Source organism: Heterodontus francisci, chromosome 2, assembly GCF_036365525.1.
Source record: "Heterodontus francisci isolate sHetFra1 chromosome 2, sHetFra1.hap1, whole genome shotgun sequence".
NCBI lineage: Eukaryota > Metazoa > Chordata > Chondrichthyes > Heterodontiformes > Heterodontidae > Heterodontus > Heterodontus francisci.
Genome location: NC_090372.1, coordinates 25,315,051 through 25,342,567, shown reverse-complemented (window position 1 = coordinate 25,342,567; position 27,517 = coordinate 25,315,051). Strand labels below are relative to the sequence as shown.

The 27,517-nt window shown below is 42.0% G+C and overlaps 1 protein-coding gene and 1 pseudogene across 2 annotated transcripts in view; one reads left to right on the top strand and one right to left on the bottom strand.

Moving 5' to 3' along the window:
- The window catches only part of znrf2b (zinc and ring finger 2b), a 183,243-nt gene extending 176,600 nt beyond the window's left edge, over positions 1-6,643 (top strand). For both annotated transcript variants that reach the window (XM_068055811.1, XM_068055804.1), the window contains one exon: positions 3,699-6,643. The gene's annotated coding sequence lies outside the window, so the exon portion shown is untranslated. The remainder of the gene's footprint in view (positions 1-3,698) is intronic.
- Positions 6,644-15,502: 8,859 nt separating this feature from the next.
- LOC137383276 (nucleotide-binding oligomerization domain-containing protein 1-like) overlaps positions 15,503-27,517 on the bottom strand; it is a 28,687-nt pseudogene continuing 16,672 nt past the window's right edge.

The window sequence follows — 27,517 nt, the reverse complement described above, 5'->3', positions numbered from 1 at the left end:
ATTTAACTCAGGCAATTGGCCTTTTTTGCAGATACTGGCCTTAAACATACGAATATATGAACAATGACTGGCCCGTCCAGTCTGTCATGCACATTGTGCATCACAATGTATACACTTCCCACCCCACCCAAGTCTATGCAATCTCCTGGATGAAGCGAAATGCCAGATGAAAATAGAGGGAGGCCAATTTAAGAAAACAAAATCTTTGGCATTCCTCTCTGACTCCCCTCACCATCTTGTGAGGGAAGGGGTGCTATTCCGATGTGCTTATCCATATTAATTTGGCTCAGCTACTTGCATTCTTGCTGTTACCCTCAATCCAAGATTACATTTAGTTGCCCATCTTTACTGCCCACTTCTATGATGATTTATTTTACTACTTTAGGTAGAAATGTTTCATCAGATCTTCCTTTTTTTTACTCCTAATTTTTTACTTGTCAGTCCTGGGGCTTGACCCCATCATCATGGTCTAAGCCCCTAGAATTCTGCAGTGCCTCAAGATCAATTTTTGCTGCAAACTCAGCTCAGGTTTTGCAGCAAGTGAATGTCTATTCTGCAGAAAATTTGATGAGGGTCAATCTCGACTGAATATTTTGGCCCCACCGGGTACAATTAGACTAAGAATAACTTGTCTCTAAATTGTAACTTTACAGGGGGTTGGGCTGGTATACTGCAGTGGTATATCAATCGGACTTTGCAATAAAACACAAGGGTGCATGACAAGTATTCAATCCATGAACCCTGCTGGCTAAAGTGTAAAACAGATGGTAGAAACTCAATGGTTCATTGAGTGAGAGGAGGAGGGCAAATTCATGCAGCAAAGTATTTCAGTCCACTCTTGTGCACCTATCATTATGAAGCAGGATGTCCATTCTCATTCATTCAATCGTCCAGGGAATAAAATTGGTATGGGGGAAGGGGGTTCTGTGATGCCAAAGATCAAAAAGGATTTTTTTTTATTATAAACATACAGCCAACTACGAATGTGAAATAAGACAGATCTCTAGTCTAGTCTTATGGAGAAGTATTTGTGTAAACTTCTAACAGGTTAAACTGACCGTAAATCTGATGATTTGACAGTTTAAATTTCTGTTGTATAGCTAACATCAAGATTGTATTTTCCTACCCAAAAATGGGTGGGTTAGGGTTGGATCGGAGGTTTAAAATTTAAAATTCTCAAACTCGACCCCAACCCACCTCAAAGCCACCAACTTCTGGGTGAAACGGAGGCGAGGAGCAGGCAGCCAACCCGCTACCAGGAGGCAGATAGGCAATTTAAATATTATAATAAGGCTGGCAGCCTCTGACTTAACCTGTTTTACAAGTTTAACTGTGGCCTTTGGGCGAGGACAACTTCAAGGAGAAGGTTAAGTGCCTTCACAGTACTCTTAGTGAGCTGGCAGGAGAACAGGAGTGCTTCCCCTCAGCCCTCCAAGCTCCTCCTATACAAAAACCTGTGGGGTCGTGGATCAAACCGACCTCGTTCTGCAGCCTGCTCTGGAGTCCTCCACGCCTAACTGGAAGCCAAGACCTGTCAAGGCCAAAAGATGAACACTATGGAGTTAAAATGCCACAGCGTGGTCTAAAACTCCACCCCTGCCGCCTATGTAACCCGCCCCTGTTAAAATCTAGGCCAAAATGTCCTTGAATTGGATCGTATCAATCCAATGATGGCTCTGGGCAAGAAGTGTTGCTGGAGTTGGTCTTTATCTATCTAAATGGGAAAATCTCTTGCAGCAATTCACCAGTCAATCACTAATTGAATTGCCAATACTATGTTTTAAAGTATTTTAGAAACTAATGTACCATTTATTTTTTAATACTGACAACTCCAGAGTAAGAATGGTATTTTTGAATTGCATAAACAAATTATTGCTCAATAATGAGTTGAACTGCCTCTTGTCTCTCTCCAAAGATGATTGGATGCCTGAGAGAATGTATTAGTTCTACAGTGGCATCTCGTCCCCCAGCTGCAATCTGGTTCACTGCACAGTACTGGAATTGCTTTCCATTTCTAGCTTCATGACTTTGTGCCTGTACAAAGAATTTCAGACCATTAGCCTTGCTGTTCTACTGAAATAAGAGTTGAGTGAACCACTTCAGCTATGGCAATGGGCCAATATTTTGAGAATAAATTTGACACTGAATTGAAAGAAACTCATTAAATCTGTTAGTTTTATAACAATTTAAAACAATATATAGTTGGAGCTGAAAGAAAGAATTTGCCTTTCACAATTTCAGGATGTCCCAAAGCACTTTACAGTTACTGAAGTACTTTTGAAATGGTGTCACTGTTGGAATGTAGGAAGATCCCTGAAGACCCTTTGATGTGGTATTGTGGGCACTTTAGGATGGGGAGGGAATTGGAGTGAGTGAAGGGTTTGTAAAGGCTTTCATTGGTGAACTGAAGAATTCAGAAGAATTATACCTCTGAAGGAAGCCATTTGGTCCATTGTGCCTCTGCTAGTGCTAGCTCTTTAAATGGAGCTGTCACACTCCATCTCTCTGCCCTTGTCTTGTATCCTTTTTATTCTTTCCTTTTCATGTAATTATCCAAAATCCTTTCATGTGTTACGAGCTTTGCTTCAATAGCCACTTGTGACAAAGCTTTCCATGTTCTAATAAACCATTATGTAAAAAAACCCTTTTTATTTTCTCCCTTCATTTTTCAATTAGCCTGAGTCACTGTCTCCTTGTTACTGATTCAACTGTTTACCCTCTCACATTCTCTCATAATCTTAAAAAAAAGTCTATTCAATAAATTTTTCTGATGCAAGAGAAAAAAGTCCCAATTAATTGAGCATTTTTAACATATAAATATAACCTCTCATTCCTTCTAACTTCCTGTCCTGTGCATAATTGACCTCTAACTTCCTGTCCCATCCCGAACTGACCTCTAACTTCCTGTCCTGCCCCTTTACCCCAATTTGACATTTTCCATCCTCTAGCCCTTTAGAGGAAATCCTGTTTTTGCTGTAAACAGAAAGTGCTGGACACATTCAGCAGGTCTGGCAGCATCCATAGAGAGAGAAACAGGGTTAATGTTTCAGGTCGATGACCTTTCATCTGTTTTTGTCTTCACAGAGGATGCCAGACATGCTGAGTATTTCCAGCACTTTCTATTTGTGTTTCAGATTTACAGCATCTGCAGTATTTTGCTGTTATTTTACTGTTTTTGCTGTACCTGATCTGGGAGCGTTTAATGGGGCAGTGTAGAGGGAGATTTTCTCTGCATCTAACCTGTGCTGTACTTAATGTGGGAGTGTTTCATGGGGCAGTGCAGAGAAAGCTTTAGTCTGGATCTAAATGCTAGAATACTTGACCTCACAGTGTCAAATGTTGAAATTAGATACTAAAATGTGAAAGATGTTCTGTGGTCCAATATTGGCATCACCTTAACTGGCTGACACTGACTATGTAATTTGCTGAGTTGAGGTTATTTCATCCTGATTGTGCCTAAAACAATGAGATGAAAATGCAGGTATTTATTTTAGTTTAGAGTGACCCTTCTTGTCTAATTTGAAACCAGGTGATCAGAGCATCCATGAAATGGATACATAATGGTCTTTGCTTTCTCTACACTCTCTCCCTAATGTTTGAGACATAAATGGTGAGGAAATACATTGTGATTTTCTACATAAAATGCCAAAACTCTCTGATATATGTGTAATTCATTTTATCTTTTGTCCCTTCATTAGGTTTTCCTGTCACTTCTGTAGATGGAACAACTTGTTCAAATAAACAGGGGCTGTGACTGAATTCCTAAAAGGCGAGGAGATACTTAAAGAGTATGACGATCATTGCTGCTTCCTTAGACTGTTGAATAGGAAAACTTATCTTCTGTTCTTTATAGATGATGGCTACAGATTCAGTGATGCCACATCCCTCATCTCCTTCCTGGGTTTTGTTTTGAAATCCCCGTGGATTGGCTCTGTTGCCATTTGGACGTGGTGTGCCAAATATATATACATATATGGACACACGCAAGGATTAAAAGGTCTTTCTTTATGTATACAGCCAATGTTTAATTGTATGGTAATTAGTTTGTGCCTTTCTACCTTTTTTTTTGATTTGAAAGCACACACCGATTAATTTGTTCATGTTATTAATTGTTTTCTATACTTTTTTTGCACTGTAACTGTGCAGCTGTAGCCATTTTGTGAGAGATGTGCGAATGGCTCAGCGTTTGATCTTAAACTGGGATAGCGTTGTTGGAACCCCAGGATATAACTGGAACTTTCTGCCTGACACACACACACATGCAAATGAAGCAACTTCAACGCAGGTAGCAGCGAGCAATGGCGTTCCAATCCAGTTTTCAGATGACACATGGAAAAGAAGAGTTCATCCTGGATGGTTCAAACTAAATTTAGGACCTGCGGTTTATCGGCATTTTGTACACATACAGAGGAAGAGTTGTCAGTATGGACCATGTTCCCTCATCTTAATTATGTGGTGATTTAGGGCAACCCAGTGAACAAGTCTGTGTTTCCCTGAAGATCTGGACCTGTGTAATAATAAGTGAGCTTGCAAGGATGAGTGATGTGGTGGGTTAACATTCTTCCTTTGGGACCAGGCTTCTGATCCAGCCTAGAATGATAGATTAAATCTCCTCTCTGCTGGCATTACGAATCTGGTGCATAGACCAATCAACTTGTCGGAGTCTCAACTCGGTTCCTAACATGTGCGGGTTTGCAATATAATATTGACCGCATTCCAACACTCTTGCTCAGAGAAGAGTCATGTAGGAAATGCTAATGTCACATGAGTACAGCAAAGGAGTGCTCTTCCATGGCTGGAGTTAAAGCCATATTGTTGGAGAACCTACTTCCTGATTCGAAACGCTCGATGCTAACCATGAGTGCCAAAAGTAGGAAGATGTTCCATTGTTCTCCATCCATTAGCCAAAAAGAAAAAGGTGTGCTTGGGCATATAGCAGCACCTCTCCTTGTTATCTGGGCACTATAAAGTCTGTGCAGTAAAAAATATGAACTGAGTAATAATTGCTAGCAGCTAATAATGTTGCAAGAAATCTTGTAAACTTTGCTCTGCCTTTAGGGGTGACTATGTCTCCACCTCTGGGAGGAAGAAGAGATATTATCACAAACAAATCAACAGAAAAAAAATCAATAAATTGACTATATTTAACAAAACACTTATTCTGTGCCTGCTTTGAGAAAGTGGAAAATACAAAGTTGAAGATGAGATGCTGATACAGGAATGGGATGAAGTTTGTTGTGGTTTTTAACCTTGGGTGTGTTTACAGAAATAACAAGGTTCAAATCCAAAAGCCAACTGGTCAGAAAAGTGCACTTCAGTTCCAAGCACAGGTTTTCTGGTCGAGTTGCATATATAAAGAAAGAATTTGCATTTATATAGCGCCTTTCATAATCTCAGGACATCCCAAAGCACTTTATAGCCAATGAAGTACTTTTGAAGCATAGTCACTGTTGTTATGTAGGGAAACACAGCAGGGCGCAGAAAGGTCCCACAAACAACAAAAAGATGACGACCAGATAATCTTTTTAGTGATATTGGTTGAGGGTGAATATTAACTGGGGGAAACTCCACTGCTCTTCTGCAGAATAGTACCATGAGATATTTTACATCCAACCAGAAAGAACAGACAGGACCTTGGTTTTAACGTCTCATCTGAAAGATAGCACCTCTGACAGTGCAGCACTCATTCAGTACTGCACTGGAGTGTCAGCCTGGATTTTGTGCTCAAGTCTTTGGAGTGGGACTTGCATCCACAACCTTCTGACTCAGAGATGAGAGTGCTATATTTGAAAAGGAAAAATTTGCAGGGCTATAGGGAAAGGGCTTGGAAGTGGAACTGATCAGATAGCTCTTCCAAAGAGCTGACATGCATGATGGACCAAATGGCACCCTCCCTTTATTGTAAGAATCTGAGTTCCCAACCAACTGTTTCAGCAACTCAAGACTTCTGTCTCCAACTTCCAGGTTGGTCTTGAGTGATTGTTCCTAACATGCTTTGATCCAACAAATATTGTGCATTAGTGATGTTATATGGGCCTAAGTACAATCTATCCTTATAATCAGGCCAAGAGGAAGTGTCAGAACAACCCAGAAAAGTTCTCACCAGTAACCTTTCAAAGTAATTGCCAAGGTGACAAAATAAAAATTAATATTTCCTTCATGCACCCCAGCCCCCCACCAGGGATTAACAAAGGTCAAACATCTTGTGCTAGTTAATCCTGTCTTGCTGATGGCTATGCTAAAAACAAGCACCGCTAAATAGCGGGGCAAAAAAATGCACCAGTTTACTGTAGACATTCATTCCTTACTGTCTATGACTTTAAGTCTTTTTTGCACTCATCTGTTATTAAAGAAACAACCATGGCCTGGTTCCAGGTGTTAGGTAAGGGTGTTGGGACAAACCTTATTCTTTTTAATAACTGATGTGTGAAAGCTGGAGACAGTAAAATGATTGACAATTAACTACATGTATTATTGTTTCAAAACATTCATCTTAAGACTATATATACAGAACAGTCCTAAATCCAGAAATTCATGTGTAACTATTGACGCTACCTCCCCTTGAAGGTAGCTAAAGCTCCGAACTGAGTGAATCCTTGTATTTCTTTTTTATACCTTGATTAAAACATGCATTTGTTATCCAGTTTTTGATGAGTTTAACTTTGTTGTGTGTTTTTGACCCATAGGATGTCGGAGTAAAAAGGTGCAAAGTGATTTTATGCTTTAATTTGGGAAAATGCCTTTTATCTCCACAAACTTTAATATTACAATTAATGGGCTCATTTACCCAGAAAAACAACATGGCATTTATAAAGAAAATGATCATTTATCATACACTAGGAAAATTAACATTAGAATTTTTTTTTGCCAATGCAAAACTGGGCTTTATTGTGTAGAATTTAGGCAGGGCAAGTGAGTGGTCGACCAGCTCTTTGAAGGGTATATGTGCTATGTAAGAACAATTGAATAAATCATCAATTCCATTGGAATTTCAGTGACTCTTCATTTGCCTAATGATCATGGGAACGGTATGCAGCGTAGTATCCCCTGGAGAGCCTCGTTTCCCAAAGAGCGTGTCTTCATACAGATGGTTCACAGTGCTACACAGCTGCTCATGTGGCAGCTCTGTTCTCCTGCACATCACCACAGTGATGACCGTGCATAGCAGCAGGAAGAGCAACACCTGATGGAATGAGTGTCCTTTTTGAGATGCTGAATTGAACATCATCTTCGGTTTATGCACGACTTAGAATTGTTTTAATAACACTAAAACACCTTCTGAATTTCCAAAATGCATGACCTCTTGGAAATTAAATGTATATATTAGATTAACCCAGTAACAAAAATCCTTACTTACTCATGTTTGGCCCAAGCTTGTCGAGAAGATTCCAAATATTTTAATGGATACTGTTCTAGTGTAACATGTCTTTTTCCTTAGCCAGATCATCTGCTTCACGGGCAATCTGCAAGCCCTCATTGAGGCATGAAGCTTAGAGGTAGAAAGCAGTCATGAAGATGCCAGGTGAAGGAGTTCCACCCGGAGGTGAAAGGTGAGGTTGGATCAATCAGGGTGGAGCTGTGTTTCTCCCAACTCTAACTTCTGCTCAGCTTTCGAAGTCTAAAGCTTTGAACCACGCCTCTGAAGTTATGGCATGTCAACAATAGGTTCCTCCAAAGACAACACACAATTGATTGACACTGCATTCATTTTCGCTCAGTGCCAAGTTAAATAGGCAGGTGTTCAATCTCTAGCTATCCTGGAGACGAGTTCTTCTTACTATGGTCAAACACTTGTGGTGACCTATCCTTTTCTGTGTGGTCTTTTGCAAAGTGTAATTTAACAATCCTTTTAACTGTCCCTTTCCATCAGCATGCAGGAGCTGATTTAACATCAAGCTTTCATTAGATGATGTCTTTTTACAAGCTATCAAACAGATTTCTGGGCTCGGATCCATGGTGGGGGTGGGGTGGGGTGGGCCAGGGTGGGGGGGCAGGGGGTCATCCTGGTTCGTATCCTGTTCCATTGTCTGAAGTTTCCTGTTTCTCCAATGTTCATAGTGTCATTGTGATCAAAAGATAAGATCTGCAATCATACAGTTTAAACTTATTCTACTTACATTAGCCGCTCTGTCTTTTTTCTGTATTGAAGCAATGTAAATACATATTTATATTCTTACAAAGGGTATCAAGGAATATGGAGCAAAGGTGGGAAAACAGAGCTGAGGTGCTGCTCAGTTATGATCTGACTGAATGGTGGTCAGGCCTGAAGGGCTAAATGACCTACTCCTGTTCCTAATGTTCCTATCACCTCACACACTAGGAAATATCTATAATGGATAAGGGAAGGAGAGGATGGAAGGAATAGTATAGTGCAGTAGGACAATTCTGGAGTTAACGTTTCAGGTCAGTGACCTTTCATCAGAACTGGCAACGGTTAGAAATGTCATAGGTTTTAAATAAGTGAAGTGGGGGGGTGGGGAGCGGGGAAAGAGAACACAAGGAAAGATGTGTGATAGGACAGAGGGCCGGAGAGATTAACTGACAAGGTCATGGGACAAAGGCAAAGAGAGTGTGCTAATGGTGTGATGAAAGACAAAGCATTAGTGCAGAGGGATGCTGCCAGACCTGCTGTGTTTTTCCAGCATTTCTGTTTTTATTTCAGATTTCCAGCATCCGCAGTATTTTGCTTTTATTTTAGGACAATTCTGGAGGCTATTGACCCCATTCTCAACTTTTTTGTGACTCAACTTAGAGGCCTCCAGCTTCTGCACCAGATGGGAGCTTCAGATTTAAAGGCATTAAGTGATGCTTTTCTACATTGAATGTCATGGTCCTGGATCTGAGGTGGTTGTGTTCACAATCATTCTGAAAGACACTGCTTGACCAGCAGTTGTTGTTTGATCACTTTGAGAGTGATGTCCCTTTAAGAACTCAGTATGCTAATGAGCTAAATACCAGTATGTAGTCATGGGACAGGAAGCCATAGTGTCTCTGCACTGTAACACCTTGGACAAAGGGTCTGTATATAGTTTGCTCTGTATTGTGTGTATTAGTTTAGCTGTAAATAAACCTTCTAGAGATCGTCAAGGAACTGGAATCCACGTACCTCATTGTGTTGCTTAAGATAACACAAAGAAACTCATGACAACAGTAGAGTATTTTCGTGGGGGCGGGCGGTTGTAAGACTGCAGTTATACCGCAGTTACCAGTCCCAGACTCTCTGAAGCAAAAGGCGTAGGTGGCTGATGGGAGTTCCATTACCAATCCTTCCAGGTTGCAATAAGAATAGCCGCAAAGAACCTCCGTGCACACGTAGTTGTACACTCATCCGATTCTGCTGTCCTAGTCGGCTATTCTTTAATGTTAGTGGGGAGAAGGTGCAAGCCCCCAATTCCTAGTTAGGCTAAAAAGATTCCATCTAAAACTTGCAGAAGATTGCTTGGATTTTATCGCTGTGCAGCATACTGGATGCAAACTGCAGGTGGTGTACGCTCAAATAGATGTGAAATAGCCTCCTGGTGATGGGATCTGGCACTGCTTGGCTTTAGTGAAGATTTGGTACAAGTTAGACCATCTCTTTTACATTGATGTGTGGCCAAAACCAGCAATACGATGGCAACTCAAGACTGTTGTACCATTTTTCTGCCCTCCCCTGGTGTCTCAGGTGGTCAGTTGTGACTATACACCTCTATGGCTTTAAAATCAGATATTGGAAGGGGCATGAGAGCAACAGTAATTGTGGCAAAACATATTCATTAAAAATATCTCCAGTGTTTCCAAACTGTTTGCAATGGTAGAAGGGTCAGTATCCAGAGGACGCAAAGTTAAGGTAATTGGTACAAAATGAACCAGAGGCGACGTGAGAATTATTTTGTGCACAGTGAATTGTTACGATCTGGAATGTACTGCCTGAAAGGGTGGTGGAAGAAAATTCAATAATAGTTTTCAAAAGGGAATTGGATAAATATTTGAAGGGAAAATATTTACAGGGCTATGGGGAAAGGGAAGGTAAGTGGGACTAATTCAATAGTTCTTTCAAAGAACCAGCACTATGGGCCAAATAGCCTCCTTCTGTGCTGTATCATTCAATAATTCTATCCTAATAATTTCTCTTTGCTCTCTACAGCACGCTGCAACAACAATGCAGTCGTTCAGTCCAGTCCCATACTTGCTCCATAATGTTGCAGACACATCAATACAAACTCCAGTAATTGAACCTTGATATTACCACTGGTACCCTACAAACAGTAATATGATTTGATTTATCTCATCTTCACTTTTTCGGTCTGCTTATGTCCTCCTGCACTATGTGCATTGGCCCTTCTCTGTTTTAAAATCTAAAGGTATATGTTGGTACACTACAAACAAGCACATATTCTAGAGGTGGTTCAAAGAAGTTTCAAGGTGTTACTAAGGTATAACAGTTTTAAAATTTCGACTTTTAAACTTCTTAAACATCAGCAGGGAACCATCTCTTCAGTCGGCTCCCTCCTAATATGAGAAAATTACCCAGCACATTTTTGGCGAGCAGAGATCTATAAATGCACATGATATCTTAGTCACAGAGTTCCATTGGGCTGATTGGCGACCAATGCAGAATACAGAGTATAGTTTAGTGCAGCCTTGATATAACGCACTAAAATAAGGCCAGAAAATCATTTACTTCAGGGAATGTTTGAGGGAGAGAAGAATGGCTCCAAGACTGATATTAAAAACTTAAATAAGGGCAATTACGAGGGCGTGAAAGCAGAACCAAATAAAGTGAACTGGCAAGGTATGTTAAGGGATAGGTCAATAGTGATGCAGTGGCAGACATTTAAGGGGCTATTTCAGAATACACAAAGTAGATACATTCCAACAAGAAAGAAAAATTCCAACAGGAGGACCCACTATATGTGATTAACTAAAAAGTTAAAGATAGTATCAAACTTAAAGAAAAAGCATATAATTGCACAAAGATGGGTGGCAGGTCAGACAATTGGACAGAATATAAAGAATAGCAAAGAATGACTGAAAGATTGATCAGGAGGGAAAAATTAGTGTACAAGAGAAAGCTAGCTAGAAATATAAAACGTAGTAAGAATTTTGATAGCTATTTAAAAAAGAAAAGTTAACAAAGTGAGCGTTGGTCCTATAGTAAGTGAGTCTGGGGAATTAATAAGGGGATGGCAGATGAACTGAACAGGTATTTTGCATCTGTCTTCACTATACAGGATACAAGTAACATCCCAGAAATAGCTGTAAATCAGGAAATGGAAGGGAGGGAGGAACTCAAGAAAATTACAATAACCAGGGAAGTAGTACTAAGCAAATTGTTGGAGCTGTGGGCTGACAAGTCCCCAGGTCATGATGGACTTCATCTTAGGGTCTTAAAAGAAGTGGCTAATGATGCTTTGGTTTTAATTTTCCAAAATTCCCTAGATTCGGGGGAAGGTTCCATTAGATTGGAAAATAGCGAATGTAACTCCTTTATTCAAAAAGGGAGGGAGACAGAAAACAGGAAACTACAGGCCAGTTAGCTTAACATCTGTCTTGCTGAAAATGGAAGAAACTATTATTAAAGATGTTATAGCAGGGCATTTAGAAAAATTCAAGGTAATCAGGCAGAGTCAACATGGTTTTGTAAAAGGGAAATCATGTTTAACCTATTTATTGGAGCTTTTTGAAGAAGTAATATGTGCTGTGGATGTATTGTACTTAGATTTCCAGAAGGTGTTTGATAAGGTGCTACATCAAATGTTATTGTGGAAAATAAAAACTCATGGTGTTGGGGAGAACATTTTGGCATGGATAGAAGATTGGCTACCTAACAAGAAACAGAAAGTAGGCATAAATCTGTCAGTTTCTGGTTGGCGAGATGTAATGAGTGGTGTGCCACAGGGATCAGTGCTGGGGCCTCAACTTTTTACAATTTATATAAAGATAGGTTGGAAAGTGAAAGCAAAATACTGCGGATGCTGGAAATCTGAAATAAAAACAAAGTGCTGGAAAAACTCAGCAGGTCTGGCAGCATATGTGGAGAGAGAAGCAGAGTTAATGTTTACCTTTAGGGTCACTGATCTGAAATGTTAACTCTGCTTCTCTCTCCACAGATGCTGCCAGACCTGCTGAGTTTTCCCAGAACTTTCTGTTTTTATTTTAGGTTGGAAAGTAAGTTGTGAAGCAGACATAAGAAGGAGACAAAGGGATTATAGATACGTTAAGTGAGTGGGCAAAGATCTGGCAAATGGAGTATAATGTGGGAAAATGTGAAATTGTCCATTTTGGCAGAAAGAATAAAAAGCATGTTATCTAAATGGTGAAAGATTGCAGAGCTCTGAGATGCAGAGAGATCAGGATGCCCTAGTGCATGAATTACAGAAGGTTAGTATGCAGGTTCAGCAAGTAATTAGGAAAACTAATCGAATGTTATCGTTTATTGTGAGGGGAATTGAACACAAAAGTAAGGAGGTTATGCTTCAATTATACATAGCATTGGTGAGATCACATCTGGAGTATTGTGCACAGTATTGGTCTCCTTATTTAAGGAAGGATATAAATGCATTGGAAGCAGACAGGCTAGGCTTGTATCTGCTGGAGTTTAGGAGAGTAAGAGGTGACCTGATTGAAACATAAAAGATCCTGAGGGGTCTTGACAGGGTGGATGTGGAAAGGATGTTTCCTTTTGTGGGAGAATCTGGAACTTGGGCTCACTTTTTAAAAATAAGGGATCGGCCATTTAAGACAGGGATAAGGAGAATTTTTTTTTCTCTGAGGTTCGTAAGTCTTTGGAACTCTCTTCCTCAAAAGGCAGTGGAAGCAGAATCTTTAAATATTTTTAAGGCAGAGGTAGATAGATTTCTGATAAGCAAGGGGATGAAAGGTTATTGGGGGTAGGCAGGAATGTGGAGTCGAGATTACAATCAGATCAGCCATGATCTTGTTGAATGGCAGAGCAGGCTTGAGGGGCCAAATGGCTCACTCCTGCTCCTAATTCGTATGTTCATAAACTTGCATTACTACAGTGCTTTCATGACCTCAGGATATCCCAAAATGCTTTACAGCCAATTAAGTACTTCTGAGGTGTAGTCATTATTGTCATGTTGGAAATGCAGCAGTGAATTTACACACAGCAACGCCCCACAAATAGCAATGAAATAAATGACCATATCATCTGTTTTAGTGACATTGATTAAATTTCTTTGGGCCTCCTTATCTCGAGAGACAATGGATACGCGCCTGGAGGTGGTCAGTGGTTTGTGAAGCAGCGCCTGGAGTAGCTATAAAGGCCAATTCTGGAGTGACAGGCTCTTCCACAGGTGCTGCAGAGAAATTTGTTTGTTGGGGCTGTTGCACAGTTGGCTCTCCCCTTGCGCCTCTGTCTTTTTTCCTGCCAACTACTAAGTCTCTTCGACTCGCCACAATTTAGCCCTGTCTTTATGGCTGCCCGCCAGCTCTGGCGAATGCTGGCAACTGACTCCCACGACTTGTGATCAATGTCACATGATTTCATGTCGCGTTTGCAGACGTCTTTATAACGGAGATATGGACGGCCGGTGGGTCTGATACCAGTGGCGAGCTCGCTGTACAATGTGTCTTTGGGGATCCTGCCATCTTCCATGCGGCTCACATGGCCAAGCCATCTCAAGCGCCGCTGACTCAGTAGTGTGTATAAGCTGGGGGTGTTGGCCGCTTCAAGGACTTCTGTGTTGGAGATATAGTCCTGCCACCTGATGCCAAGTATTCTCCGAAGGCAGCGAAGATGGAATGAATTGAGACGTCGCTCTTGGCTGGCATACGTTGTCCAGGCCTCGCTGCCGTAGAGCAAGGTACTGAGGACACAGGCCTGATACACTCGGACTTTTGTGTTCCGTGTCAGTGCGCCATTTTCCCACACTCTCTTGGCCAGTCTGGACATAGCAGTGAAAGCCTTACCCATGCGCTTGTTGATTTCTGCATCTAGAGACAGGTTACTGGTGATAGTTGAGCCTAGGTAGGTGAACTCTTGAACCACTTCCAGAGCGTGGTCGCCAATATTGATGGATGGAGCATTTCTGACATCCTGCCCCATGATGTTCGTTTTCTTGAGGCTGATGGTTAGGCCAAATTCATTGCAGGCAGACGCAAACCTGTCGATGAGACTCTGCAGGCATTCTTCAGTGTGAGATGTTAAAGCAGCATCGTCAGCAAAGAGGAGTTCTCTGATGAGGACTTTCCGTACTTTGGACTTCGCTCTTAGACGGGCAGGGTTGAACAACCTGCCCCCTGATCTTGTGTGGAGGAAAATTCCTTCTTCAGAGGATTTGAACGCATGTGAAAGCAGCAGGGAGAAGAAAATCCCAAAAAGTGTGGGTGCGAGAACACAGCCCTGTTTCACACCACTCAGGATAGGAAAGGGCTCTGATGAGGAGCCACCATGTTGAATTGTGCCTTTCATATTGTCATGGAATGAGGTGATGATACTTAGTAGCTTTGGTGGACATCCGATCTTTTCTAGTAGTCTGAAGAGACCACGTCTGCTGACGAGGTCAAAGGCTTTGGTGAGATCAATGAAAGCAATGTAGAGGGGCATCTGTTGTTCACGGCATTTCTCCTGTATCTGACGAAGGGAGAACAGCATGTCAATAGTCGATCTCTCTGCACGAAAGCCACACTGTGCCTCAGGGTAGACGCGCTCGGCCAGCTTCTGGAGCCTGTTCAGAGCGACTCGAGCAAAGACTTTCCCCACTATGCTGAGCAGGGAGATTCCACGGTAGTTGTTGCAGTCACCGCGGTCACCTTTGTTTTTATAGAGGGTGATGATGTTGGCATCGCGCATGTCCTGGGGTACTGCTCCCTCGTCCCAGCACAGGCATAGCAGTTCATGTAGTGCTGAGAGTATAGCAGGCTTGGCACTCTTGATTATTTCAGGGGTAATGCTGTCCTTCCCAGGGGCTTTTCCGCTGGCTAGGGAATCAATGGCATCACTGAGTTCCGATTTGGTTGGCTGTATGTCCAGCTCATCCATGACTGGTAGAGGCTGGGCTGCATTGAGGGCAGTCTCAGTGACAGCATTCTCCCTGGAGTACAGTTCTAGGTAGTGCTCAACCCAGCGGTCCATCTGTTTGCGTTGGTCAGTGATTATGTCCCCCGATTTAGATTTGAGGGGGGTGATCTTCTTGATGGTTGGCCCAAGAGCTCTCTTCATGCCATCATACATTCCTCTGATGTTTCCGGTGTCTGAGGCCAGCTGAATATGACTGCATAGGTGTTGCCAGTAGTCGTTTGCGCAACGCCTAGCTGTTCTTTGTGCAGTACTTCTGGCTGCTTTAAGTGCTGCGGATGTTAAATCGCTGGGGGCTTTCTTGTAGTTCAAAAGTGCATTGATTAAATATAGGCATGAATTCCCCGGCTCCTCTTCTAAATAGTGCCTGAGGGGGAAGATCGGGCCATGGTTTAACATTCCATCCAAAGGATAGTACCTCTGACAATGGTGCACTCCCTCACTATGGCACAGGGAGTGTCAGTCTCAAATCTCTGGAGATGGGCTTGAACCAATGACTTTCTGATTCAGAAGTGTGAATACTACCAACCGAACCAAGCAGTAACAGTTCCGGCAATGGTCTAGATAACTATGCGTTTGTCTTTCACAAGATGGCAGGCGTCTTCTGGTGGAATGTGATTATCCTTTAGGCTGAAATGAAAACAGCAGATCATTACACAATTGCCATTTGTTACTTTTCTCATAGACCAAAAACTCCAAAGTGCTAGGAATTATATTTGGTTCTCTCATGAAGCATTTTTAAACTCTTAACAGAAGATGAAAAATGTCCTAAAAGCTTGTACTATACAATCATATGCAAGACAATTCAGTGAATGGTGTCCCTTATATTGGCTCCCAGGGCAGCTGGATCTTCAGGTTTCTGTTTCTGTACCAGATCCAACTATAGCTGATTCTGCAAACCATGGGAGATCACAGGTCTGACCAAATCCAGTCCACTATCAGTCCACACTGGTTATCCTCTCCATTGTAGACTGGTGTATGCAGGGAGACTTGTAAGTGCCATCCCATCTCCTTTGGTCTGCCTTGAAGTATCATCAATTCCTCTAATGTTCATTGACAGAACAGAAATTGTTGACTTGAATCCCATTCATTGGTGCCTCTATCATTCATCCCTCCACCTGAGTAATTTTTACATATTACTTTCAAAGGCAAAAACAGACATTTTGTTGCATTAGATTGCCTCAATAGAAATTAACATCAAGTTTCAAAGTGAAAACTATACATGTAAAAGTTGTTTCATCATGGTTTGATATAGTGAGAACTAGAAATGTATCACAGAAGAGGTGCTCACAATGCAGTATTTCTGGGCTTATACAGTGGATCAGTTAGTAAAGGCAATAGGTGATTGATCCATAGAGCAATGGTATTCCCAGGATCAATTCCCAGTCGGCACTTTTTTTTTCATAGGATCATAGAAATGAAAAAAGAACAAGGTTCATCCAATTCACCTTTTACCAGTCACATCATACAGTAATAATGGAACTACTGACTAATCACAGCAATTAACCTTTTATCAATTAGTCTACAACAGATCCAGAAATGACATATAAAAACCTTCAGAGGTGGAGATCTTTGGAGATATAGGTCCAAAGTCACCTGTTTCCTATAAAGCATGCTACACATGCCACATGTCACATCTCTAATACTTACATACTGCATTAAACGTATTATTTTCTGAAAGAAATCTGTCTAATTTCATACCTTCATACTCTTTGTGGGTATGTGATGGTGGTGTAATGGTAATGTCACTGAAATAGTAATCCAGAGGCCTGGGCTAATGTCCTGGCAACATGGGTTCAAATCCCACCACAGCAGCTGGTGGAATTTAAGGGAAAATGGTGTTGAGGTAGAAGATCAGCCATGATCTAGTTAAATGGCAGAGCAGGCTCGAGGGGCTGAATGGTCTACTCTTGCTCCTATTTCCTATGGTCGTCCCTTGGAGAACAGTGTGAAGCAGTGGTTTGGGTGTAGGAATGTCATGACTGAACCAAAGGCTTGGTCAGTCTGTATTGAATTAGCTGATCTCAGCTGGGGTGGCAAAGCAGATGCTACAGTGCCACTAAGCTGGAGAGGAGGATTCCCATCCTAATTATTATGCATTAACCAGTGTGTAGACATTTGGAGGAGGTGCGGATATCCAGGCTGATGCCTGCCCCTGATTACATAGTCTGTTAACACTTGCTAAATAGGTTGACATATGATATAAAGATTGTTGATGGGGTACTAAACAGGGCTGGTGCCTGAAGGGTCTGTAGAACTTCAAGAGAAAGGGGAACAAACCGGTTAAATAATGTAGAATGACCTTCTGATTTAACGCTTATTAAAATTCAGTATTAGCTGAGGCTCATTGATGCAAAAGAAATGCTGATTAAGATTTTTGCCTTACCAGATCTCATCTATGGTTGTGTTTCCTTTGAGTGACTGAAGGAGGTATGTAGCTCCACGGGTTGTTATCTTGTTTTCAATCAACCTGCAAAATATTCATCCCATTCTTGGTGATTTGCCTGCGACCATACACATGCTAGACACATTGGGTTGGATTTTGTGCTGGAGGTGGGGCTGCCAGCGCCAGGCTGAAAAGCCAGGGAGAACCCCACCTCTGCCTTTTCGTGAACCACGAAGCGATCCTCCAGTCTTTCCAAATCAAAGTTTCAGGAGCTAGGATCCCTGTGCCTTGAAGGATGTAGATCCCACCTCCAAGAGCTGCTGATCAATTAGAGGGCCGGCAGCTCAACAGTATCGACAGTGCCACTGGGAGTGATGGCCACTGCCAGCACTGCAGAGGCCTTGGACCCAGGCCCAGTGCTGGAACCCCAGAACAGAGATAGGTGAGGTGTCGTTGCTGGGGCCAGTCTTGAAGGCACTCGAGGACTTGAGCACAAAAATTAGGGCTGACATTCCAGTGCAGTACTGAGGGAGTACTACACTCAGAAAATGTGTCTTTCAGATGAGATTTTAAACTGAGGCCCCATCTACTCCCTCAGGTGGATGTAAAAGATCCCACAGCACTGTTTTGAAGGACAGTAAGGGAGTTATCCCCGATACCCTGGCCAATATTTATCCCTCAATCAACATGACTAAACCAGATTATCTGGTCAGTATCACATTGCTATTTGTGGAAGCTTGCTGTGCACACATTGGCTGCCACGTTTCCCCTATTACAACAGTGACTGTGCTTCAAAAAGTGCTTCATTGGCTGTAAAGATCGTTTGAGATGTCCTGTATTTGTGAATGTCGTTATATAAATGCAGATCTTTTTTTTCTTCACCCACTCATGGTTGAACTCTTGGTTCTTGGAACTTGTCACACAACAACTGCTAGTGCAAAACCGCAAGCAAAAGTATTCAATTACGGGGGACCCAAGCTTTATAAGTTAAGTGCAAGAACATTTGTAGAAGTCGTGTGAGCAAATGTTATGTGGTTGAATGTCACATGATCACATGCCATGTGGTCAGGTACCACATGGTCAGGTGGCATATGGTCAGAATGTCACAAGATCAAATCTCCAGGAATGCCTCCAAACAGAGTTGGATGGGAACATATATTTTCTTTCATTTACTCTTCTTAAGACAACCTTCCGATACTTTGGTAATAAGAGGACTAGTAAGGTTCTATTTTTTTCTACAGTTACCTTTAGGTAAAAAGTACTCTGATGTGAAAATACAGAACAAAACTTTTTGACATGGCACATCAATGCCTCCTTAAACATTCAGTATGTTTTGCATGCAAATGCCACCTGATAATGAAATTAGTTACCTCAGATTCTTCAGACTGGGGTGATCTTTCAATGCCTCGGCGAAGGCTTCAGCTCCTCTGTCTCCAATCTGATTTCCCCAGAACCTGCCGATCATTAAAACGTAAATTATTTGGTGAATTATTTGAGATTTGCAAAATTAGTAAAATGGAGAGGAATGATTAAAGGTGTTCAATACAACTGGGGTTCATGGTTTTTAAAATAAAGAGCTTGCATTTATATAGCACCTTTCATATCCTCAGGATGTCCCAAAGTATTTCACAGACTATGAGTTACTTTTTGAAGTGTTGTCATTGACATAATGTCATTTCCCTTGCTGTTAGCTCAGATTATGTGCTTAAGTCTCCCGAGTGGGACTTAGAGGCAAGATCGTTACCACAAGGCCAAACTAATACTTGTCATGAGCGCTGCTGATTCCCATTCACAAGTCTTGATTTCTGATCCTAGTCATTACTGATGTTAAAAGTCCATTACTCGCTAGCAATTTCCCCTTCAGCTGGGCCTGCCAGGTGGCAGATTCTGTGAACATAGAATGCTTCTTATAACGGGCTGGGGAAGGGAAGAAAAAAAATTAATCAACTATCAGAAGATCTATTCAACACTGTGAAGTAAAAAACTGACTGATTGAATTAATGTTGAGGTTAATTTTAGTCTATATTGTTCCTATTCTCTGACTCATGGGGGATGGTGCTGTGTGTGAAAGGTGTGTAGGAAGAAGATAAGGGAAGAGGAAAGGGAAATCAATGAGAAGACAACCGATTTTTTCCACTCACTCTGGCTTTGATAGAGCGTAAATCTGAAGAATTCAATAAGAGCAGTTTTCCATTGGTATCTCTAGTAGAAAAGCACCTATATCTCACTACCATTTCAATACATTTCTGTGCTGTAAATTATTTTCTGACTCCACAAAGTTAGTTTCAGGATTTCAAATATTAGATTTGAGGTACAAAAGTGAAGAAACGAATTGGTGGAGTAGGATGTTATGTTTAAGAGATATTTAGCATGCTTTTGAATATCAGTTGCTAAATATACCATTGTCATCTGTTGGATGACAATGAAAACTGAATTAATCTATTACTATTAGATTTGAGATGCTTTGGACAGCTATCTTCCTTTGTCCAGAGTGTAAATAGAATTGTAACTGTCAGTTGGTTATTTGCCATAGGCCCAAATCTAACACACTCAACTACCATATGGGAAAACCCATGCATTTCGAGGACAACCATTAACAAACTCGGGTTGGCTCTGTCGCACAGAAGCAGAGCTTTTGTCAGCTTAGGTAGACACTCTAGTGCAGTATTGAGGAAATACTGTGCTGACCCCTAGATGCATGTAGAAGATCCCATGGCACCATTTGAAGAAGAGCAAGGAAGTTCACCCCAATGTCCTGGCCAATATTTATCCCTCAACCAACATTAAAAATAGCAGATTGTCTTGTCATTATCTCATTGCTGTTTATGGGACCTAGCTGTGCGCAAATTGGCTGCTGCATTTCATACATTACAACAGTGGCTACATTTCAACACTATTTCATTGGCTGTAAAGTGCTTTGAGCTGTCCTGTGGTTGTGAACAGTACAGAGTAGCTTTCACAGCAATAGATGAGTTGACAGTTCAAAAGGTCCAGCTATCTGATCTTTGTCGATTAGAATCCAGGACCGGCATGTTCCTGTGAGGAAGAAGGATAAGTTTGGCAAGTTTCGGGAACCTTGGATAAAAGGGATATTGTGAGCCTAGTCAAAAAGAAAAAGGAAGCATTCATAAGGGCTAGAAGGCTGGGAACAGATGAAGCCCTTGAGGAATATAAAGAAAGTAGGAAGGAACTCAAGCAAGGAGTCAGGAGGGCTAAGAAGCATCATGAAAAGTCATTGGCAAACAGGATGAAGGAGAATCCCAAGGCTTTTTATACGTATATAAAGAGCAAGAGTGTAACCAGGGAAAGGGTTGGCCCACTCAAGGACAGAGGAGCGAATCTATGTGTGGAGCCAGAGGAAATGGGCGAGGTACTAAATGAGTACTTTGCATCAGTATTCACCAAAGAGAAGGACTTGGTGGATGATGAGTCTAGGGAAGGGAGTGGAGATAGTCTCAGTCATCTCATTATCAAAAAGGAGGAGGTGTTTGGCGTCTTGCAAAGCATTCAGGTAGATAAGTCCCCAGGGCCTGATGGGATCGACCCCAGAATACTGAGGGAGGCAAGGGAAGAAATTGCTGGGGCCTTGACAGAAATCTTTGCATCCTCATTGGCTACAGGTGAGGTCCCAGAGGACTGGAGAATAGCCAATGTTGTTCCTTTGTTTAAGAAGGATAGCAAGGATAATCCAGGAAATTATAGGCCGGTGAGCCTTACGTCAGTGGTAGGGAAACTATTAGAGAAGATTATTCAGGCCAGGATTTACAGACAGACAGTGCTTAGAAAGGCCAAAGGACTATTCCCTGACACATTCAACCCACAATGGACTTTTGATCACCAGACATTGAAGGTGTGGGAGCTCCCATTCCAGGTTGACTGCTAAGATGGCCGAATACACAAACAGACATGGTCAAACCAGCTAGTCACATGACTAAAATAAAAGCAAAATACTGCAGATGCTGGAAATCTGAAATAAAAACAAGAAATGTTGGAACCACTCAGCAGGTCTGGCAGCATCTGTGGAAACGTTAACTCTGCTTCTCTTTCCACAGATGCTGCTGGACCTGCTGAGTGGTTCCAGCATTTCTTGTTTTTATTAGTCACATGACTAACCTGCTGGGCAACCTGAGTTTTTTGAATTTGTACAAACAGTTTGGGCAGAAAGCAGAATGCTCCTGGATTGAGAAGATCTCTCCTGGCTGGCTTGCCACAGCCTCTCCTGTCTGCCCGTTCCCATCTCTTTCTCACAGAATTCCAAATCCACTGAAGACACATGAACCACAAGAGAGAAAAGTCTCCTACAGCGAACAAGGTTTAAGAAGAATACTGGGCCCCAGTGAAAAGCAAGATCTACCTGCAATAAAGGACACTACAGTGAGCTCGAAGAACCATAACACAAAAAACCTCCTCAGATATTGCCTCAACCTTTTCCACTTTATTTCTTCTGTTTTCTTTCTGTCTCAATCTGCATGTGTGTATCGCGTGTGCATGCTAGCATGGGAACGTCGTGTATCTGTAGGCGTTAACCAATTAGAGTTTAAGTTTAATAAAATTTCACTTTTCTTATTTAAACCTGAGAAACCTGTTGTGCTGGTTTCTTTGCCTTGTAATTGGAAAGCAGTGAAAAATAATTCACCAAGGGGGAACTGAAAACACAGTGTGTTTAAAATTAAACCCTGTTATGGTAAGACCAGGTGAAGGCTGAGAGGGACCCCTAGAAGCCTTTCTCACTTGGTTGTAACACTATCAACATGGAAAGACATTTGATTTCTTTTTAAATTGTGGCCAGTCAAGATCCCTATTTGTCAAGTTGGATAGGCTTCTGCAATACCCAACTGAAGTCATTAATTATATGAGTTTTAATCTTCTGTCTTTCATAGAGCTCTTCTAACAGGAGTTTCCATTGGGTAAAGCATATCACAGATGTCAACAAATGTTTACCACATGAAGATTGTGTTAGTCATTCACAGCTGTAATAGGGATCGCCTCAGGGGAAATATAATGTTTTTCCAATATGTCAGATCTAGTAGCTCTGCAGTGCTTTGGTAATAATAATATTTGGTAGCCTTGAGTTAGTATATATTTTAGCTTCTCACCACCATCCCCCCCCCCCCAACAACCCCTACAGCCCCAACATGCCAGTGTACTCTGCTATCCAACTTACCCAACGTCTTCAACAGTTTTACTTTTTTTGATTGCTTTAGCTAAATAAGTTCCTCCTTCATGGGTAATCATGTTTGCTCCCATCCTGTTTGAACATAATGGATGTGGTTAGACATAAAATGAATAATTTTTGCAATTCTCTGAAAGTGTTTTTTCAGGACGTGCAACAACTTATAACCACAATAGAGCGACTCACCTCAAACAACAAGACTGGGGCAACCTTCGATCAGCTCAGCAACATCCTTCGCACCAACATCACTTATACGATTCTTGTACAGTCTGAAATAGGCGCAATTGGAATTTAGTTGTTCAAAACAAATGTCAAACTAGCAAATTGTGAGGTAGTTATGGGCAAGGAAGACCTTTTGGCCCATCAAAGTTCATCCATCCATAAACACGCTTTAGACCCCCTCCCCCATTGCAGCATCTAATTGTTTCTTAAATGATCCTAGTGTTTTCATAGAATCTTACAGCACATAAGGAGGCCATTTGGTCCATCGTGCCTGTGCCAGCTCCTTGAAAGAGCAATCCAATTAGTCCTACTTCCCTGCTCTTTCCCCATGGCCCTCCAAATTTTTCCTTTTCAATATATTTATCTAATTCCCTTTGACTGCTACTATTCAATCTGCTTCCACCTGCACCCCCGCCCCCTTTCAGGCAGTACGTTCCAGAGCAGATTAATTCGCCGCATAAAAACATTTCTCCTCATCTCCCCTCTGGTACTTTTGACAATTATCTTAAATTTGTGTCCTCTGGTTACTGATTCTCCTGCCAATGGAAAATGTTTCTCCTTTTTGACTCTATCAAAGCCCCCACCCACCCCCCCACCACCATTTTGAACATGTTTATTAATTCTTTCCATGACCTTCTTTGATCAAAGGAGAACAATCCCAACTTCTCTAGTCTCTCCACATAGCTGATGTCCCTTAGTCCTGTGTTTGACCTTTCCCACTCCATGTAGCAGATCACTTTTTATGACAACTCTAGCTGATCACTCTTTGCATGAGGAAGAATTTTTCTGAAATATAAACAAAGTGCTGGAAATACTCAGCAGGTCAGGCAGCATCGGTGGAGAGAGAAGCACTGACCTGAAACGTTAACTCTGTTTCTCTCTCCACAGATGCTGCCTGACCTGCTGAGTATTTCCAGCACTTTCTGTTTTTATTTCAGATTTCCAGCATCTGCAGTATTTTGCTTTTATTTAAGAGTTTTTCTGACATCTGTTCAGTTCTGCTAAAAATTGCCTTCATCCGTACCGAGTTCAAATTCACCTGTTTCTCTCAAACATTTGATATTTACCATATTTCATGTCTCGCATTAGTCCTATACTATATCCCAAAATATTAATTTCTGAAAGAAATCCATCTAATTTGCATTTGAATGAATGAATGCTCTTTCCTCCCTGAATCTAATTCTGACGTCTCAAGCAAGTTGCTCCTGTTATTGGTGGATGTTTGTTCATGTCTCAGTACAGGGCAATATTAGCACCCATCAATCAACAGGTGAACCATTGCCTGCTTTCTCTTCTGATAAACTTACTTTTTTTTTCTTAATTTGGTAAATTAATCATAAAATGGTTGATGGAACACTCCTATTTTGGCAATCTACCTGCCTGGCCCTATATAAAAAAAAAGAACTTGCATTTGTATAGCCCCTTTCACAACTTCAGGACGTACCAAAGCTATTTACAGCCAATGAAGTACTTTTTGGACGTGTGGTCACAGTTGTAATGTAGGAAATTAATGTAGGATGGGGAAGGAAACTGCAGGGGATGGGCACAATCGAAATGTGGAGCTTATTCAAGGAGCAGCTACTGTGTGTCCTTGATAAGTATGTACCTGTCAGGCAGGGAGGAAGTTGTCGAGCGAGGGAGCCGTGGTTTACTAAAGAAGTTGAAGCGCTTGTCAAGAGGAAGAAGGAGGCTTATGTTAGGATGAGATGTGAAGGCTCAGTTAGGGCGCTTGAGAGTTACAAGCTAGCCAGGAAGGATCTAAAGGGAGAGCTAAGAAGAGCAAGGAGAGGACACGAGAAGTCATTGGCGGATAGGATCAAGGAAAACCCTAAGGCTTTCTATAGGTATATCAGGAATAAAAGAATGACTAGAGTTAGATTAGGGCCAATCAAGGATAGTAGTGGGAAGTTGTGTGTGGAATCAGAGGAGATAGGGGAAGCGTTAAATGAATATTTTTCGTGAGTATTTACAGCAGAGAAAGAAAATGTTGTCGAGGAGAATACTGAGATTCAGACTACTAGGCGAGATGGGATTGAGGTTCACAAGGAGGAGGTGTTAGCAATTTTGGAAAGTGTGAAAATAGATAAGTCCCCTGGGCCAGATGGGATTTATCCTAGGATTCTCTGGGAAGCCAGGGAGGAGATTGCACAGCCTTTGTCCTTGATCTTTATGTCGTCATTGTCGACAGGAATAGTGCCGGAAGACTGGAGGATAGCAAATGTTGTCCCCTTGTTCAAGAAGGGGAGTAGAGACAGCCCTGGTAATTATAGACCTGTGAGCCTTACTTCGGTTGTGGGTAAAATGTTGGAAAAGGTTATAAGAGACAGGATTTATAATCATCTTGAAAAGAATAAGTTCATTAGCGATAGTCAGCATGGTTTTGTGAAGGGTAGGTCGTGCCTCACAAACCTTATTGAGTTTTTCGAGAAGGTGACCAAACAGGTGGATGAGGGTAAAGCAGTGGATGTGGTGTATATGGATTTCAGTAAGGCGTTTGATAAGGTTCCCCACGGTAGGCTATTGCAGAAAATACGGAAGTATGGGGTTGAAGGTGATTTAGAGCTTTGGATCAGAAATTGGCCAGCTGAAAGAAGACAGAGGGTGGTGGTCGATGGCAAATGTTCATCCTGGAGTTTAGTTACTAGTGGTGTACCGCAAGGATCTGTTTTGGGGCCACTGCTGTATAAATGACCTGGAAGAGGGTGTAGAAGGGTGGGTTAGTAAATTTGCGGATGACATGAAGGTCGGTGGAGTTGTGGATAGTGCCGAAGGATGTTGTAGGGTACAGAGGGACATAGATAGGCTGCAGAGCTGTGCTGAGAGATGGCAAATGGAGTTTAATGCGGAAAAGTGTGAGGTGATTCACTTTGGAAGGAGTAACAGGAATGCAGAGCACTGGGCTAATGGGAAGATTCTTGGTAGTGTAGATGAACAGAGAGATCTTGGTGTCCAGGTACATAAATCCCTGAAAGATGCTACCCAGGTTAAAACGGCTGTTAAGAAGGCATATGGTGTGTTAGCTTTTATTAGTAGGGGGATCGCGTTTCGGAGCCACGAGGTCATGCTGCAGCTGTACAAAACTCTGGTGAGGCCGCACCTGGAGTATTGCATGCAGTTCTGGTCACCGCATTATAGGAAGGATGTGGAAGCTTTGGAAAGGGTGCAGAGGAGATTTACTAGGATGTTGCCTGGTATGGAGGGAAGATCTTACGAGGAAAGGCTGAGGGGCTTGAGGTTGTTTTCGTTGGAGAGAAGGAGGAGGAGAGGTGACTTAATAGAGACATATAAGATAATCAGAGGGTTAGATAGGGTGGATAGTGAGAGTCTTTTTCCTCGGATGGTGATGGCAAACACGAGGGGACATAGCTTTAAGTTGAGGGGTGATAGATATAGGACAGATGTTAGAGGTAGTTTCTTTACTCAGAGAGTAGTAGGGGCGTGGAACGCCCTGCCTGCAACAGTAGTAGACTCGCCAACTTTAAGGGCATTTAAGTGGTCATTGGATAGACATATGGATGAAAATGGAATAGTTTAGGTCAGATGGTTTCACAGGTCGGCGCAACATCGAGGGCTGAAGGGCCTGTACTGCGCTGTAATGTTCTAAAAACATTCTAAATTCTAAATGTGGCAGCCAATTTGTGAACTGAAGCTCCCACGAACAGCAATGAGATAAATGACCAGCTAACATGCTTTAGTGATGTTGGCAGAGGGATAACCATTGACCAGAACAGAGGGAAGAGCTCCCCTGCTCTTCTTTGAAATAGTGTCATGGGATTTTTTGCATCCAACTGAGAGGACAGAGCGGACCTCAGTTCAATGTCTCCTCTGAAAGACGGAAGTACTGTATCTTGCAGCCAAACCACAAAGCAGCTGTGCTACCAAAGGGAATGAAGGCCTTCACAGCTGCACATGTTGTGATTATCACTTTAGCAATGTAAATACTTCACACAGCATCACAAGCAGTGATGTCATTCAGCATGTGATCATGTGATCAGTTAGTTGAGGTTGAGCAAGACTCCGAGTCAGATGTGTAAGACACAGCTCTCTTGTAAAAGAACACACAGTTTATAACCACTCAACTTAAGATTGTTTGGTTCCTTATGGCTACATAAAAGCAATAAAGTTACAGCACATAACTGTGTAAGGTTGAGGAGCTCGGAAGAAGAAAAGCAAAATCAGGACAGAGAAGAAATACAATCAAGTTTGAAAAAAACATTGGAATATAGCATGCAGGCAGACTAGGATCATTTACTCTCACTCGAGTGATTTGATCAGCTGATGCTTTTTGAGTTCTACCAAGATATGGACTCCGTGGTCTGTGATCTGATTTACACTCAACCTGTTTCATTTATAAAACATGTTAGAAACAGACTAATTTATCAGTAACAATTGTTCCAAGCAAAGATCCTGGGCTGGGTTTTAAGGAGCCCTCGACGTCGGGATCTGTGGTGGGGGTCTGAAGATGGCCCCGGGTGAGGCCTGCCACGGATCTCGACGCCGGCAGGGCCTGGCCTAATATTGCCAGCAGCGGTGATGTCTCATGGCGGCTCCCCACCGCTTGATGACGGGACTGCAATTTATATATTTAAATAAATTAAAATTATTCTTCTTTGGCCTCCTTATCTCGAGAGACAATGGGTAAGCGCCTGGAGGTGGTCAGTAGTGTGTGGAGCAGCGCCTGGAGTGGCTATAAAGGCCAATACTAGAGTGACAG